Below are 18,730 nucleotides of genomic sequence, written 5' to 3' on the forward strand. Positions count from 1 at the left end.
CCGCTAACGGCAGCTGAAGAGAATTTCTATGGATTACTAAGCGAAACAGCTTTGCTTTATAACCTTTATTTGGAAAATGCAACGAAGCGGCTAAAAGACAACGAATCCGGACAGTCGACTAAAAGAAAATTGATATCTTATAGGCGAAGAACACTATGTATCCAGAAGTTACAGGGTGCTATGCATTATAGCCCAACAAAAATAAGTATATATTTCTGAGTACAGAAACAATTTATCCAGTTTACGAAAAAAAAAAGAGAAAAGTGACCTTCATGTCTCACTAATATATAATTTAGGCTTATGAAGATTATTCATTGCGCCAAGCTCATTGCATTTTGCCTGGAGAAAAGCGGATATCTCGGAGCACTCCTAGACGAGGCGCTCATCTTATTTGAAAGTGGGCTTTGCTCAAAAAATGTAAAATTAACCACGTGCCTTTTTCCGGCCTATGGATACCAACGGTTTCATTCCAGTACTCAAGCTCCGTGAAGATTCGATTCTCTGACACTTCCACCAATGGCAAAAAAGCATCGAGACCATGCGAAAATATCATCAACACCACTCCCCATAAAGACGGCCGTGCTGCACCGAAATTGATTACGTCCATAAATGCGAAATCTAACCTAAAAGAGGCAGCGCTACTGAATTGACGCCATCACCTCGACTTCGTCCTAATTGCTACGTCTCGCCGAGTTTATACACATAACATCGACGGCCATAACGACCGGCTTACGAGGCGTGATGGCAAATAGTGCCAACCTAGCCGTGCTAGGTTAGTATGCCACTAGCCGAAATGATTGTATCGCTGCAAGTATGAAGATTCCGATTGCAAAAGCGTCTGCGCACCGACGTACACTAGCTTGCCCAGTGCATAGGGTAGCTGTAGAATAAGGAAAGTGATGAAATTTAGAGTTTACTGCACTCACTCGCTTAGGGACTTCAGTGGGACTGCAGTCAACCTAATGCACTCTCCCCTACAGCTTAGCGAACCAACCAATATCGTGCACCTCCGAGCCCTCCACAGCATTAAAGTAAGCATCCACTACCTTTATGGAAAGCGTCGATAAGAGCGTATGGAAGAACAGAGGACATGTCCTCGGTCTAATGTGGCAGTCCGAAAACTGAAAGTGCAGTTATACTTTTTTTCCCTCAGCAGCATCAGCCAAAGCATCGTAATGAACGTTCCCTATGCACCTCTAGCCTTCGACACAGTGGGCGCGGAGCGGGAGTCCGGTATTGATATGCATATACCCCTCTCGTGGGACTAGTCTCGCCCCCTGTATAGACGGTGGCTCCTGACGTCCCATTTGTCATTTCCAGTCAAGCCCCTCGTTCGGCCATCGCCTGTCCAAGTCGCGCGGGCTTTGCTACTGGTTCTTTCACAGAAGTGCACGTTTTTGTTTACTCTGTGCACCATGAGTACACATCGGAAATGGGGACAGACGGGACGAAACGCAACGGTGAAACTAATGCGCTTTATGTTGTCCATTCTGGCTCTTTTTCCTGTGTCGCTTGAATGTAAAGAAGCCGAAGTCATAACAATAAGCTCAAGTATGCTTGATCTAGCCGCTTTGTCTCGCGTGCACATTCCGTACCTCGTTCTACTGCTTTGAAGTGGGACTTCTTAAGTTTGCTGTTAAGTGCAGCGCGTTTATGATTACAAAATGCTGCGCCCTTAAGCATATGTTGCGGATACCTACACCAGCTGTATTCTAAGCAGCAGTGTTTCCTTGTAGTGGTACTATAATATTGACGCGTCCCTTTGTAAAGCAAGAAAGGGGGGAATTTGCTACGTTTTTTTTTCCCTGCAGGGTATGATGAAAAATAAATATTGAGCTATTCAGTCTGATCTTCAGGATCACTCACTATTTCAGAAGTCATGCCCAGTTCTTGACCACCCAAATCCTCGGCAACGAATCATTATATAGCCCATTACGACACTTTCACTCCTGTCCTACTGACAAAAGACGACCCAGGAAGAGCCCCCGCGGCGATCCGCGAACCAAAAGAAAGGCTCGACGGAAAATGTACACACGAAATACATTCGGCAATTATCTTACCGTAAATGTCAGATACATGGAAGGTAGAAGTTTCTCCGACAAGAATTAAAACAATTGTTAAAAAAAACTTTGGTCATAATACATATGATTGGACTATGACATAAAAGGGTGGCAAAAGTTTCAGAGGTGAAATCATGTGTAGATAAATTAAATTACTATGAAGCTCAGGTTGACGTGCATACTTGCCACGAAGACTCAGGGGTAGGAACACAATCACCCGTGTCAATCGGCTTAAACTCTCGCCCCCGGCAGCCGTGTTCAGATGGTGGCCGAAGAAAAAACCTTTCTTTATACCGCTGTTTAGGTGCAAGCCAAAGCGGTGCTCAAAATTCATCCGGTCGGCCTCGTGCCAGGGTCTGTCATAGGCCCCGTGACATTTGGTACGGTTATTCCCATCAATTTGGTGCTATAGCTTCTCGAACTTATGATCGAATAAAAATAAAATGCTCAGAGCAGGACGGAGGCTTCAAGAAATTAGCATTGGCCATGTAAGGGGCGAATGTTTTTGACAAGCAAACTTGTACAAGCACTGCAGCTTGCAATTTATCGTGTCACACTATGCTATCGCATTTTTAGATAGACCCAGGATATATAAAACCTATAGCTCATTCGTTCCGTTTAAAGCAAACCTTTGGTCTTGAAAACAACGTTTAAAGCAAACCTTTGGTCTTCTTTTGGTCTTGAATCGAGCGTGTCTTTTGTTTGTCGTCCCCAGTGTGTTGTATGTAATGCACGCCACTGATCGATAATGTAGTGTCGATGAGCGCACGTCTGTCCTGCCTAAAATCAATTAACTTTATATGTGCCAAACCTGTACGTATGTCAGCTCATAGTTATACCTGTATACGACACACCGATCTCTGAATAGTGTACGGAATGACATGATATTGAACAGCTGGTTTCATTTCCATAACCAGGCTATCGGGTATGTGTCACTAGGCATGTGTGCCTATTTACAGAAGCGTTATGCTTTGCTGTGACAGCATGGTTAGGAAATCTCTCTCGCTCTCTCTCTCTCACACACACACACACACACACACACACACACACACACACACACACACACACACACGCACGCACGCACGCACGCACGCACACACGCACGCACGCACGCACACGGATCCGGTGTCTAATAAGTTGAAAAAAGTGCAAGCGAACGTGTAAAAACAAAGGTTGGCATTTGACTTTGAAAGGGCTACGTGAAATCAAATGTTAGTTTTAGCTCTTCTACGTGCGTCTACACTTCTTTCAATTAATATATTTATAGGCGCCATACGTTCGTGTGCCCATACACCTCGCATCAGCATTCTTTCCTGGACAAGCATCAGGCGCATTCACGAAAGCATATTGTTGTGTTAGGTGGCTAGTGGTAAGTAATTTGCATCGCAGAACAACGCGAAACACCCGTGTAGAGACGCCGATGCGCATCAAGCATCGTACATCGGCCTTCATCCTAGGTGACATCGCTGCGTCGACGTCTTCCACGTTGCATGTGCCTAATTTGGTATTTGTACATCGAAATAGATTGTTAACGGTGGGATACAAAAACATATACATTGTATTAGATAGCAGTGCTACTTACTGCTACTGATGGTGCTTTTTTTAATGCTATGAAATACTTTTCATGATTTGGTAAGTACCTTAATGTGATAAGATTGAAGCGATGTTTGGCCAAAGGTATCCAGCTTGTGATACATGGCCTGAAGATATACCTCGCATGCCAGTGCCTAACATGGCCGCGCTTCCTCCGTGCCACTTTAGGCAGAAACAGCTGCAAGGAAAGAGGAAGTTATATCGGGCACGATAAACCGCTTCCGTGAAAGCAAGAGTCATCACAGCTAGATTACTTCGGAAACAGAAAGAAAACGTCCGCGCTGATTACCAGAAATCACCCAAGCCAACTCAGGTAAGCAAACACATACGAGAACAAGATGCACAAGCGCGCAGATAATGACTCCTGCAGGCTATTCCACTCCCTGCGCGCACGGCACAAAAATTGCTGTTCCGAAACGAGCTCCGTTTGGCCACAAAAAGCGAGCTTGTCCTGGAGCCGAGAGAGGATGGGGGGGTCGTGCGGTGAACTGGGGGGAGCATCGTTCCAATCGACACAGATCATGATGATCGTGTTGCGGTGCGGCCGAAAACGATGCCAAACCCGCACAAAAACAACGCGCGAGGTTCACTCGAGCGACGTCGAACGACATCTAGCCGCACATAAACACACGTTCCCGTGCGGGGGAGCAGAGAACGCGTATGATGACGGTCTCACCGTTCCGCATCCGTATTGACACGACGTCTATGGCGGTTGTAAGACGAGGACCAGGCAGCCGCTCCCAGTGCAGCCTGTCGTATATATATATCACGCACGGGAAGCGCTAGAGAATGGCGACCTCCTGATGATGACCCTCGAAGAGCGGTTTCCCTTTGTTTGCCTCCCGCAGAGAAGGCGAGACAGCTGATCTCAGCGATGTGCATGCAGTGCAGGCTTTGAAAGGAGACTGGGGAGAACGCGCATGGCTGGCGCCGCTGCTGCTGCTGGTGCTGAGTCAGTGTCGAGACAAATGACGGCGTTGCGAACGCTCAGGAAGGGACGAGTAAGCCCGGAGTTCACAAGCGACCAGCAAAAACGAACTGCGCCTCTTTCGTAAGAGCTTCGCAAGGGGCCAAAAAAGGAAAGAAGAAACCTTGACCTATAGTGGGATGTATTGTGTTCGCCAAGTTTTGGCGTTCTCAGCGCCTAATCTGATGATGTGAAAGGTTGTCAATAAACGTGGAATTAGTGTAAGTGCGGAGCGAAAGAAAGCGTTGGAACTATTACGCCGTATCGCAGTATTTAGCAGTGAAAAAATAGGAAGAAAAAGGATTCTTTGGAAGGTTAGAACGGCCTTGGCAATCAGACTCCTTGAGTGTGACGCATAAATGTCATGGGCAGAGAGAGTAAAGCCTTGGTTTCATCGTTGTAACGTTGTTAAAAGGCAAATATAATAGTGGAGCTATGTAGCACTACAGTGCTGCAGGGAATCAGTACACCTCAGAAAATCGTTTTTCCAGTATGCTAGATTTTATTATTGCTCTGAAATAGCCAACAGCATTTGCCAAATGACCGATTTCTTGCAACCTAAACGAAGAATTCGTGCCAAAGTGCAAAAAAATTTAAATATGACAAGACAAGCATTGTGTGCTACCGGTATTCCTGGGAACGTTGACACCTGTACCATCTAGTCAGCTTAAGCTTAGCAAGATAGCCAGACTGACAAGCACGTGACACTTAGGTATATATGCACTACACATACATGCGGCTACATATGTGAGTCATAAAATGCAGTCGGCCTATATTGTCTGTTTACAACTTTACATACGTGGACCTTCCGCTTGTTATCAAGTGCTGTATTCACGCTCTTGTACGTCCTAGGTGATTTGATCGGACACATAGAATAAGAGACAGAAAAGCTTTTTAGTAACACAGCTTTTTAGTTATCGAAAGTGAAGTCGATAAAGGTGTGCACGCATGTCAGTAGTGACCTTAACACGACAATAAGAGGAATGCTAATTTACGCTGCATTGGTAAAATACGCATCTTGAACAGCACAAGCGTAGTTATTTCAGCAAGATGACTCTGCAGAGCCTCGAACATGTTCAAAAAACAAGATACTAGGTTGAAGGTCCAGCATTAGTTTGTAGAGACTTCATGACATCTGAATTTTGTCTTCTTGGGACAAGGGTTACAAAAGGAATCACAGGCTCAAGCGAATGAGCTTGTGACTTCTGATGACTTGCTCATAGTCAAATTAGCCCAAATGTGTAAAATATTTTAATATCTGTGACATCATATTAGCGTACAACCGCAACGGTTCAGGCCCAAGATTGAATATTTATCGAAAACAAATTTATCGTTACTCTTTAGTACCTCCTTCATGTGCACTTGCACAGCTCTTCTGGCATTTAATGTAATTGAACGCTCAACTGGCTCACAATCATCGGTTTTATTCCATCGGGGTCGCGTGGTTGCAGACTTAAGAGCGAGCTGCCGCATTTCACATGTGAAGCGACTTCAAGTATTATGAAACCATGTGGAAAAACGTTTGAAGCTCATGTCTTTTTCGGGTAGCCCTGTGTGACAAGCCAGCAGTAAAACAAACAATTCCCAAAGTTTCTCGATTGAAAAAGCAAGTTACGCAAACAAATTAAGCGCCATCAGATGTAACCGCTGCTGAATATGATTCCGAATTCTGAAAAATACAAAGTATTTCATCTCAAGCTGGGCTGCTACAACTTGAAACTAATCGCCTATCAAGATAGTTTGATTAGCCGCATGTAAACAAGCAACAAATAGCCGAAGGCTAGGATTCCGCTCTCCTCCATTTGTATTTTCTGTATGTATCGAACAGTTTGACACAACGGCAACTTAGGCCATACCATCACTTGTCATGATGTAATAATCCCTTTGTGCCGCCTCCGTACCACTACTGCTGCTGCCGCCGATGACGACTATAATGAATAAAATCATTGAGAAACCTGCTGAACGCGGGACCTACGGACTTCCTAATTACGAACGTAGTGCCGCGACCCCTACGCAACAAGAAGCACGAACAGAGATAGAGCTTGTAGCGGAGTAGTTAGCCGCGGTCGCCTAGCGCACCTGAGTAAGGGTCAAAGGGAGCAAAGCGTGTTCTCCTCCATGGCACTGTAGTACCTAGGCAAATGCAGATTTCCAGTAACTAAAATCCCCAAATATCTCGGTCGCGTCTCACACATGCGTACGACGCTCGGAAAAATACGAGAAAGGTGATCTGCATTTGTCGGCCACCTAAGTTGTTGTTTAGTGCCCCACCAACGCAAATACATTCATAGCGGCCGTACGGCTCTATAAATATGTTTCAATATTCGAGCAAGCGCAGAAATCTGTCTGTTTTTTCTTGGTTATGTTCCATGCGATGAGACTTGCTCACTATAGCTGAAGCTGCCTATTATACACCTTTCAAGTTCTCTTCTATTTTTGCGCATATAACGCGCACCAAGATTTCATTAAAGAATACTATGCTAAGAGTAAGATTGGAGTGCCGGTTATATGCAAAGTCTGACTGGATGTTTGGCTTCACGGAATAGCGATTTTCTTTTTTTTTTTTCAAGGTGAGGTTTCATGTCAGCGCAGGACGCTCTGCCGCGAAACCACCTTTAGCGCAGTGTTCTTCGCCATCAGTATCGCTGTAGAGATAGGGAACCGTGCCAATGGCCAAAGATACGACACGGATTATTCGTTCTGCCGCAAATGGAGGGTGTTTTTAGACACATTTGGGCATCTCACGAGACAGACATGGAGGTCGAAAGTAGGCGGAGCTAACTGTGGAAAGGCACCGCCATTCTTTCAGCATGCATGCCTCTATGACGAAGTTAAAAGGAGGGATCTAGAGCGACGATGTTTCACTGAAATGTGAAGCGCCGTTCGGAAGACCGCAGGGAAGGATCAGTTAAAAAGCGCTCTTAAAGCGCTAGTTAAAAGCGCTCGACAATGGTCGCTCGCCATTAAGAATAGGCAAGAGGGCTCTTGGCTTAACTTTTCCTGGCGGCAGCAATTAAGTGTAACAATTAATCGAGATGTCAGCCTTTCTGCATGTTTGTACACCCAAGAGTAATCCCGGCGTCTCCCCTCTGTGTCTCTAAATTACCCGCTGCCCTACCCTCACCTTCGCGCGCAACCGGCCTGCCTTCATTTCACAACGAGATTATTCCGAGACGTTCATTAGCGTGGTTGACAGAAAATGGGGGCCCTCCTCACTGCCACCACCCTTCATCGATTGATATTCCACAGCGGCAAGGTCGGAAAGCCGAGTACAGATAAGCCGCGCTCGTTCACACGTAATTTTACTTTTGTCATCGCTCATCTCCTCTTCCCGCTGTGAAGAGGCAAGAGTAGGAGCTTGCGTCCCTAAACGAATGGGTGCCAGTGTACACGTTCATTAAAAGGCGCCGACGACAATGAACGGCTCTTTTGGTGTAGAGCTACTTGTGGATGTTTTTGCTGTTTCCAGTTTATGAGAAGCATTGGCGCGTTGAAGTGAATGGAAAATTAGAAGGGCTGGCTAGGGACATGCGTAATTGGAAATACGACGACTTTGTTTCTTTCTGGTGAGTTGCACATGGCGTGCTGTTATACAAGCGGTGGACAGATAATGCTGCCTGTCCGCCTAGTTAAAGGTGTCGATGTCATCAAGAATCGGTTTTCCTCTCCACAGCAGCACTGCGCATTGGAAGTTGGTGATAAAAAGTTATACCTGAAGAATAATTTCACCTACGTGCCTAAACATTTCTCGACGAACAATACAGGAAGAGCAATGGAAACATGCTCAGACACAAGTGGGGCAGCGGAGACGAAATCTACTCAAATAAAGCGCTGGCCTCTGGTGAGCTATAGAGCAACAATATAAACTCAAAGGCTTCAACATCAAAGCCTTCCATCCATTACATGAGGAAATTCTATGTAACAAGAAGAGCAGTGCTGGTTGCTGCAGGTGGATATAGCCTTGCAATGTTCCCAGAATTTGCTTCACCCGACTGCCACCTGTCAAGCGCGGTAAGGTCTGAAGCCCGTCACAGTAACTGTAGTAACACCACCACCATGTATCGCAAGGAACTTCACGTGCAGCGCTACAGAATGCTCGTTATATAGACCACGTTATCCAACTACGGACATCAAGGTTCTCCAAAAAGTTTTCCTGGGTTGCTTATGGGGAGACACGAGCATTGCGCCCCGAGAGATCGAATGTAGAAATATAAGAAATTGCACGCACCCCGCGTTGCCTTAGGGTAGGGCCCACTGCCCTGCTACGATGGCGTACTTGTTCGTTCCGACAAGGGAAGTATGTGTGGGTGGCAGCCACTGGTGGCGCTACCTACAGTGTAAAAGAGCACAAAGAGCTTCATTCAATTACCGCGCTCGCGTCTCGTACAGATTAAGGCAACACTGTGCCAAAAGGCGGCAGCCAGAGCTTAGTTTCTTATAACCGACGTTGCGTAGCTACCGGCACTGTGTCCAGCCGTTCACATCGCATGACTGAAATTCACCCTTCCAATGAGCTCTCTGCAGATTAGTGTGCCCTCTCCAGCAGCTGCATGGTCGCACAGACCCAAGAGTAACACCGTGCTTGTCTGAGCTCTCCCGCAGGAGCAGAGACGATTTCCTAGAGGTAGGTGCCCGACGACTAGCCTTCTGGGCGTATTCATGGCTCAGCTCACGAAGATGCCCTCGATATTTTAAATATGAAACTCTTCACCTACTGTCGCACGTCACCACAATTATTTACCCTTTTGTTAGCATTACTGTATGCCCGGTTAAACGTGACAGCTCGATACCTGGAAGGAGAAACCTTAAATGTATCTCCTTGAAAGCTGTCACCTGTGGAGAAAAGTAATCTTGAGGCGCGCCATACGGCTAATGGCCTCAGTTGGTCAGGCGAATGCTATGGTAAACGAAATACAGTAAAAGAACCTGAGTACTTTATGAACCACCAAGACAACCTACTGAAACGAACGTTCATTAACCACATCTGCCCAGGAGTAGTAATTGAATTAAGGAAAAAGGATCGAAATGATGAATGGAACAGAAAACAGTAAGGTAGCGTAATTCTAAAACGCCAGACCACGTGCAACATTAATTGTAGAGTGCGAAGTGATGGGTGCGCCATAGCTTCGCAATCCGTACATTATAACACAAGTGCCGGAGCACTTTTATAGCCACCTGCGCTGTCTTGTTTCACGATGAGCAAGTACTAAAGAGGTCTTGTGCCATCCTGTACTGTACTGTGCGTATATACTGTGCGTTATGTATAGTTGCTAGCTTCCAAGCTAGTGGATGGAGAGCAATATTGAAAAGGACTGGTGCGAGCACAGATCCTTGTGGGACACCCCGATATGCGACGAACTGACCTGCTGCTTGGCCCGTCAGGCGAATGGAGAACATGTTAGCGCGCAGGAAGGCTTCCTACGAATGTGCAGACACGGCTAGGGAACTGAAGCCAATGGAGAATTGCGACAGTTGCTTCGTGACTCCCATGGTGATACGCTCAACGAATATTCATTGCCAGAATGGTGCGAATTCTTCGGGAGCGGCCTCCGGTGAGAACCGTAGAAGAAAGGTACGCTAAGCCATCATCTGCGCCTAGATCAGCATGGAACCCGATTTGGCCAGGATGATACCATGAGTACCGCTAGAGCCAACATTTAATACGTGTCGCATGCATACGCTCCATCAGCTTGCCAAACGTTGAGCATAGTGCTATTGGGCGCATATGAGCAATATTATCTTAGGGCTTTCTGGATTTGGATATAGGGACGATTTCTGCGTGCCGACATGAATCGGGGATGGTTCCTGCAGCCCAAGCTTCGTTTATGGGCCCCAACAGCACTTCGAGAACCTTGCCTTCGGTGTTTTTATAAATTTCATACGGTAAGCCATCCGGTCCTGCATGGCGTTCCTTGCATGGCTTCGACAGGTCTATTGCTGATAAAACTTCTGCCAACTGAAGACAGCTTGTATACCCTCGATGTCGAAGAGCCTAGGCGGTGTGCCTGTGTACATGAGAAGGCAGTTTTGAACAACGAAAGGAGGCGGTGCTGTGTCCAAAGCAGGAAAAAAGGTGTAGGCGACAGTCTCTTCGAACACTGCTTGTGTCTGGCTCGATGCTAACAGGGCGCAGGCTGCGGGTTCTGAAAGGCGCCGGCCACGTTTCATTACTCGGAAGGTGCGCCAAATAGAGCCATTGGACGAAGAAGGTCCGAGAGAAGAGCACCAGTCCATCCAGCGGCTGCGTTCTAAGCGGTCTAAGCAGCGTTGGGCCTCTAACCGATGGGCATTTCATGCACGGTCACGTTCTGATGCAAGTTCTGCTTGGCGGTGTGACACCCAGTGACGCAGACGTTGCAAATCTGGAGCAGTTCGCGATTCATCAACCCATGACGTACGTGTTGCCTCAACTAACGCCGCCTTAAGACAATGGGACGAGCCCCATGTGGAGTTCGGTACAGCGATTTATGAGACCGCCCTGTATCCATCCAAGTCCGCCACTCGACATAGTCGGCGGAGGCGGCCTGTTCCGCCCGAAGATAAGCCAAGGTTAATCGGATGACGGTCGCTACCAGTCAGGTTCACATGACTACGAGACGGTCGTCCTTCCTAGCCACCAAGATAAGTCCGGCGAGTGTAGCGGCGCGCGAGGGTGGTCACGCCAAAGAGTAGGCAATGACACATTATTAAGCAGAGTGAATTGGACGTCCATAAGTGTGTCCAGCACACACGTACCACGCGCACTTGAAATGGCATATCCTCATGTGATGTGGGGTGCGTTAAAATCTCCTGCTACCCTAATGGGGGCAACCAGGATGTTTGTCTCGTAGGTCCGCCAATCGGGTGAGACACAACCGAGCCTCATGACCGCTGTGGGGGTGGGCGCAGTACGAAACGATAATAACGTCCGTGTGTTGGAGACGAACCAATACGGTCACGACTTCTTGCCATGAAGGACAACCCCCGTGAAAGATCAACGCGGGTCTGATGAAGAGTGCATCTTACATACGCTGCAACCTTAGCCTGGAGGGACATCTGGCATAGCACTCCTACGGTCCGACATTGAAGGCGATGAGTATGCCACAAATCTTGAAATGGGTGGCAGGCCATTGGATTCTTGAAGTAATAGAGCCCAAACCCGCAGGTTCCCATATCTGAGACGCTGAGGCAGCTCTCCGACCTTCCCCGCGATACCGCGGCAGTTCCACTGTAAGATGCCTTCTGGCACACTTGAAGACGGAGCAGCCATCATAGGTTAAGATGGGCCAGTAGAACCGAGGTGAGATGCTGGAGCTGTTGCGCAATGAAGCGCAAGGGTTCTTGGGGGGAAAGAGGTTTCAACATAAATGCCAGGTTAGCCATATCAGCAGGAATAGGCGTCGACGACGAATGCAACGACCACGCTCCGTCATGACGACGCCGGAGCACTGTACGGCGCTCCTTGAGACGTTGAATTTCTTTTTCAAGGGTGGCCAGGTGACCGTCGATCTCGAACTCTTCGTTCGCGAAAGGAAGCGGCGTGTCTTCTGTCGATTGCGATGCCCGTTGTGGTCGTGAAGTGGATGACCTAACTGCTGCGCTAAATGTAAGAGTGGCAGCATCACTTGTCGCTGTACTTGCTATTGTCACCTGGCTAGCGTCGTCTTCCAGCCAGGCCAGAATGGCGTAACGGTTGTACACAGGAACTTGTTTCATTGATGGATTTCGAGGGGTCCTTGCTGGCTATCGAGAATGGCGTTGTCGAGCCTTCTTAGGGGTCTTCAACTTCGTAGGATATGTGGAAGTGACGTCATGATCGTTTGTTTGGCATAGGCCGCATCTAAACAATGCTGATGGTTCAGGTTCAATGGTGTCGTCCTTGGGACGGTAGGGGCGGGATGACTTCATGTGTCCCTGTCTAAAGCAAGCGTAGCAGTACACAACGGAAGGCTTGAACAGACGCGGGCGCAGTACGCAGCCGTAATACAGGATATGTTCCGGTGGAGAATAAGGGCCCCAAGCGCGATTATACACGTACGACCGCTGCCTAGGTAGCGAGCAGCAATGACCTTGTGTGTGGGACACATAGTTCCTGCAGGAACCTCTCGGGTTCATCGTCAAGGTCAACGCCATTAACCACGTAGCGTCTTAAATCGGTACCACTGGCGAGGGACGCCTGGACTGGAAGGACACATTCTTCTGAGACTTGTATCTGTTCCAGTTCTTCGAGCTTATAAACTAGTGCCATTCCAGACACCCATAGTGAGACCGTATTGGTAGGTTTGTGAGGAACGAAACCTTGAGAAATAAGGAGGTCTCGTGGCAGGCGTCCAGGGCCGCTTGAATGTTACGGTTGTGCAAGTGGACATGTCATACCTAGCACGAGGCTTGATAACCACTTTGTACCACGCTGTCGTTGGCGACACCAAAAACGTACGTGTTGTTCGTGCGGGCAGGCCTTGTGATGAGCCATCTTTTTGGTGCTGCTGGAGCTAACGCTAACGATATGTGAACTAACGCATTTTTCTCGCATTTACAGCAAATTCACCGCTGAGCGTTTCCTATTACTAATACTTCACCTTGATGTATTGCCTAAGGTTGCCGCGATGTGAGGCAGCATTGTTTGGGGGCTGTTGTCCACCGGGAAAAGACCAATCGCACACCAGCTAGCTCTGCAACGTTTCCTACTGCAGTGCTGCGGAAAGCCGCAAGCGAAGCGGTGTATTCAGGCGGGTACCACTTACCTCAGAATCTGCTGAGCTGTGGGAAGCACGCTGAATACCGGGATTCTGGTGCATTTAGTATTTACTATAAACGTTCGCCAGACATGAGTGAACCGCGTCCAGTTTAACTGAGGAAGTAATTGTGGAATGAAAATCTTCCCTAACATAGCATCCATGCAGTATAGGTAACAAAAATGGCTGTGGCTTAGCTAAGGTTAAGCCCAGGATGCGAAGCATACTAGCCTTTATTTTAGTTGTTGAACCACTGTTTAGCCTGGTGAACTGCTGTTGCTTGGCTATATTTGGTTCGGCTAGACGAAGAAACAACTCATGCGTTACTCTGCTTCGCCTTCAAGAGTGGAACGCGACAGCGTTCCCGTCGACCCGCCAAGGGGTGTAAGACAATCGGCTACGACGTAGCGACTGCGCGCCCCGCATTGGACGCGGTGAGCGTCGAGCAACGCAGCGTTCGGCACGGCAACGAACTGTGCGCCTGAGCAAGCGACGCACGCCTGAGCCTTAGAAACAGCTCGTTTCTAAGGCAACACCGCATTCACTAGAGGCGTTTTGTACCGCTTTGAAGCATCGTACTCGTGGCTCAGTGGTAGCGTCTCCGTCTCACACTCCGGAGACCCTGGTTCGATTCCCACCCAGCCCATCTTGCAAGAGTTGAGCCAAAGCCACCTAGAAAATCAGTCTCTGTAGCACGCCGCAACCTTCGCTTCTCATTCCAATGAGCACCTTTGTCTCCAGGAGGCATCTCACCTCGTGAGTGTCTAGCAGAGGCAAGCGCAGCTGCTTATATACCACCGCGACGCCGCGAGCGACGGCGCGAGTTGGAGCCCCGTTTCTCCTCTGTCGTGACGTCACGGTGTCACGTGGTATTGAAGGCGACACCGCCGCGCCTGAGGAGCTGGGTTGAGCTCTCGTAATATGCTTCGCATAAAAGAGAAATTCATCCTGCTTATTTAAATACTTGACACTATTCTAGCAGTTAGAAATTTTGGTGAGTGTGCGTCTAGTGGTAGTTACATGTATGCACCACTCTTGCAGCATTGCAGCAGTAAAGGTTGCCTAGTTCCGTGGAATACCAGTCCACGACAGCCTCCCTACTCAGATCACGAATTGCCCTCTAAATGAGCTACGCCTCTTCGTGGCAACTTTTGGGGCTACATCAAGGTTTGCGTGACCAAAAGAATGACCATCAAGAATGCGCGTGACCAAAAAATTATCCTGGTGGTAACAGCGCAAAACGCAGACGAGGCATGAGACGAGAAGACGACACCACAAGCGCAGTGGTTGTGGTGTCGTCTTCTCGTCTCGTGTCTCGTCTAGGTTTTGCGCTAACGCCAGGATGGAAAACCAACAAGCCCAAGCTGCTATTCTAGCAAAAATTTATGTACGCGTATAAGAGTACCCTGGTGTTGTAGAACGCTGCCTTGTCACAGAACACATATTATCTGCAATTCGGAGATTACACTGTTGTGGCACTGGCACGTAGCAAATTGCCGCAGCAACTGGAAACTTTGTCCGGCATGAAAGTGGTGATGAATCACTAGTCATGACGTGTTCGATTTTTCATGAACCTCGCACAGTGTCAGAGTGTGCTGCGAAACGCGCAGAAAATATCGAGGACCACCAGGCCCGGTAACATTTTTTTTAGAGCGCAGCTATTTGGCGTCCATTCCTGGGTTTCGCGTCGTCGTCGGCGTTGTCGTCGGCCTCGTAACCAGCTCCGCCCCCCTTTCATCCCCCCAGCGCTAGCAGCGACCGACTGATACCGCTGGATGCCGCTGACGCCGCTAGAGAGTCAAGATAACGTGACTGCATAGAACACCGTCGCCGCCATGCAGAAAGAGGAGGAAAGGGTCCCCCCCCCCTGTTCTTGTGTGGCGGATAGGGTGCTCTTCAGTTGCCGACGCGCCGGTTATTTCACGTAGGCCCCGGCACGTCGACGAATACGTGACCACCTTCCCACGGCTAGACCTGGTTCTTAGCACTGCGGAAGTGAGGGTATCATATTGTTTGTGTCGGCATCGGCGGCGTTGTCCCTGAAACCAACTCCGCAGCTGGGGTTGACTCACTATCGGCGTCAGCGGCATCAGTCAGTCGCTGCTATCTCTTCCCTCCTCCCTTTATCGTGTTGTCCGCTTGCTGCGCGCGCTTCTGCCCCCATCGTTTGCCGCTGGGTGTACACGCCGCCCCCTCTTCCTGCGAGTCTCCGGTTGTCAAAGCGCCGGCTCGAACTTAATTCCTTTCTTCGCTCCTCCTCCAATGCAACCCCTGTGCGGTGGCAATCAGAGAGCCAGATCGGTGGCGGCGGATCTGTATATGTGCACCGCCCGAGCCGAAATTGCCGCTGCCGTTCGCCCTGTGCGGTGGCAATCAGAGAGCCAGATCGGTGGCGGCGGATCTGTATATGTGCACCGCCCGAGCCGAAATTGCCGCTGCCGTTCGCCACTGCGAAATTATCTGCCAGTTCTTTCTGAGCCATGAGCGAGACGACCGATGGAAGTCCTCCGTCTGCTGCTGCTGCTGCTGCTAAACGAGCTGCCAGAGCAGAGGCCCAGCGCCGTCGCCGTCAGAATCCAGAGGTGCGTGCCGCCGAAGCAGAAGCTTACCGTCGCCGCCGTCGAGATGATCCAGGAGTACGCGTCGCCGAAGGAGAGGCTAAGCGCCGCCGCCGAGAAGACCCTGCCGTTCGCGCCGCCGAAGCGGAGGCTCATCGCCGCCGTCGAGAGCAACCAGCAGTAAGCGAGGCTGAAGCAGAAGCTCATCGCCGCCGCCGAGAAGACCTTGCAGTTCGCGCCGCCGAAGCGGAGGCTCATCGCCGCCGTCGAGAGCAACCAGCAGTAAGCGAGGCTGAAGCAGAAGCTCATCGCCGCCGCCGAGAAGACCCTGCCGTTCGCGCCGCCGAAGCGGAGGCTCATCGCCGCCGTCGAGAGCAACCAGCAGTAAGCGAGGCTGAAGCAGAAGCTCATCGCCGTCGCAGAGAAGACTCTACCGTTCGCGCGGCCGAGGCCGAGGCCAAACGCAAACAAAGGCTCGCATTTGCTGCGCTCAAATTTCGCATTAGGAAGTAACGTAATCGTCGGTAATTTTTTCATTCCGGGTTGCAATATACGTGCTCTCCCTTTATGTAAGTAAATTGCTGATATTTGAAGAGGCTAACGGGCCACTTCACTGAATGCGCTGATATGCAAGAGGGGAATTCGTAAGGGGGTTTACTGCATACTTTGAGACATGCGTTCATGATGGAAATGTTAGAGCAACGGGCTTCGGTTCTTGGTTGAAAACCACTTATCGCAACTGCAATTTTTATACTTAATTACTACGTACATATCTTGGGGCATAATTTGTATATTTTGTTGAAGCACAGCGTTGGTTGGCAGTGTGCGTATAGACTGTAGAAAACGTTTAGACAGATACTTGCAAATTGCAAGAAGAGGCTAAGAAATGCTCCTGTAAGAATTGACAGAAATCTCCGTGGGATGATTGTCTAAGTCATGTTATTGCTTACGCGTTCTACGAACCTATTGACATGGACCGCATATAACTAGCGAAAGTCTTGTAATCCTTGTTTGCCATTCGCTCGAGCTGTTGACACGTCATGGCCGGAGAAGCTCTGCAGTTTGTTCACTGTGTTACGCCATGATTGCCGTTAAGAGCTGCCGCATCAAATTCCTAAATAGTTAACCTGTTCTTGCGCATGCCTAATTGTTCACTCGAAACCCGCGGGCAGTAAACTTCTTTTCTTAAAGAGCATACTATGAAGACCTGGAGTTTCCTATTGGCAGCGTGCGATGTCACTACCCATATGTCATATACATGCAGAACATTCTTTGGTTCTCCCCATGCACTTTGCCGTAGCTGGGTAGGTTACTGTTTCATTTCTCTTCTCAAAAATAAAATTCATGCGACCGATAGTAGGATCGAACCTCACAATATCGAGCATGTCAGCTCGATTCTGTAAGCGTATGACGAATAGGGAGGCAACACCGAGATACATAGCAATCCAACGCTAGAAGGCGAACACAAAACTCGGAAGAACAAAACAAAATTGAGCGTGGTTAAGCTCGGCTATTCCGGGATATACGTAGCAAAAGCTAAGGCATAGCATGGTTAGCCTTGGTTAATCTTGATTGTAAGTCCAGGTTAGTCTAGTTGTCTAGCTATGTCGCGGCGTTTAGTCAGTCGTTCGTCGCGCTGTTCGTCTGTTTCCTGGGCGATTCGATTCCTCTTCATCGATTCGTTTCCTCTTCATCTCGTTCCGATGTCGATTCCAGGCCTCCTCCTGCTTATCAGAATTGTCGCCGTCCATACTGCCGCCTCAACTGTGGTTGCGGCGCACGCGAACTCTCCTTTTCAATCCTCCGACATGTTACCAGGCATGCGACGCAGCTAGCGAAGCGAGCGGAGGCGAGCGCAACGACGAGGAACACGATGCGAGGTCATGTGCCTCCTCGGAGCACCACCACGGCGAAATCGCAAGTTCGCGGGCAGTAAAGCGTTCGCTTTAAAAAAGAAAAATAGAAATAAAGTCGGAGCTGTGGCAAAAACAGAATTGATGTAAAAGCGGGGGTAACGAGAATGTTCAATCTGGCGAGCTTCGCGAAGGTACAGCTGCGCGAAGAAGAGTGGGTAACAATGGAGCCTTGTGTCCCATCGAGGGGCTATCGTGATCCCGACCTTCGGGTCCTTTCTCGTTAATCGCAGTCCAAGTCCTTGCTGCATGATCGCTTGCCTGAGGTTCTGCTAGCGCTGCCCAACCTCTAAATATATCAGGTGTCGCTGAGCGTTCCGCAGGCGCCACCTGTCTACTGGCCAAACGAGCTGGTCGCTGTGCGCTGAGTTGCGCACAATGACTGGTCTTGAGTTGTTGGAAATTTCTGCAGAGTTGTGATGTTGTTTTCCAGTGAGAGCTTCCACGTAGAAGTGATTCTCTGTGTAGCCAGCTTACGGAGCTCCGAGTTACACTAATGCTGTTATAACGGGTCAAGCCAAATTTGCAACGAATCTCTGTTGTAGGGAGACAGCTTAATCTTTGATAGAATGCTCAAGAAGAGTTTGTTGTCTGCGTCTGGCATATATTTCCTGTTTATAGCACATGCCTTCTGAACATTCAAATGTGTTTCGCATGGTAACCACGGACTAACACGTGACGCGCAGTCAAACCGTAGGAGTGCGCTGAAATTATGCTGCAAAAGTACGGAAAGGCCCGCGAGTTAATATAATTGCATTTTGTAGCAACAGCGAAAATTGCCGAGGCAGCAGACAGATATTTGAATTACAAGAAGGACAGAAAGACTAACTAGCTGAGCTTATGTACTCTTGAATGCTACGCTGCAAGAGCGAAGGGGAGTAAACCTGTAGGAATTAATGATGATGAACAAAAGAGGAGTGAATAC

At 48.8% G+C, this 18,730-nt stretch overlaps 1 protein-coding gene across 25 annotated transcripts in view; it reads right to left on the reverse strand.

Annotated features, from left to right (window-relative positions):
- Window positions 1-18,730, reverse strand: part of LOC135909148 (uncharacterized) — a 758,332-nt gene that overhangs the window by 423,733 nt on the left and 315,869 nt on the right. The window lies entirely within an intron of this gene.

This window comes from Dermacentor albipictus, chromosome 4 (genome assembly GCF_038994185.2).
Source record: "Dermacentor albipictus isolate Rhodes 1998 colony chromosome 4, USDA_Dalb.pri_finalv2, whole genome shotgun sequence".
Classification (NCBI taxonomy): Eukaryota; Metazoa; Arthropoda; class Arachnida; order Ixodida; family Ixodidae; genus Dermacentor; species Dermacentor albipictus.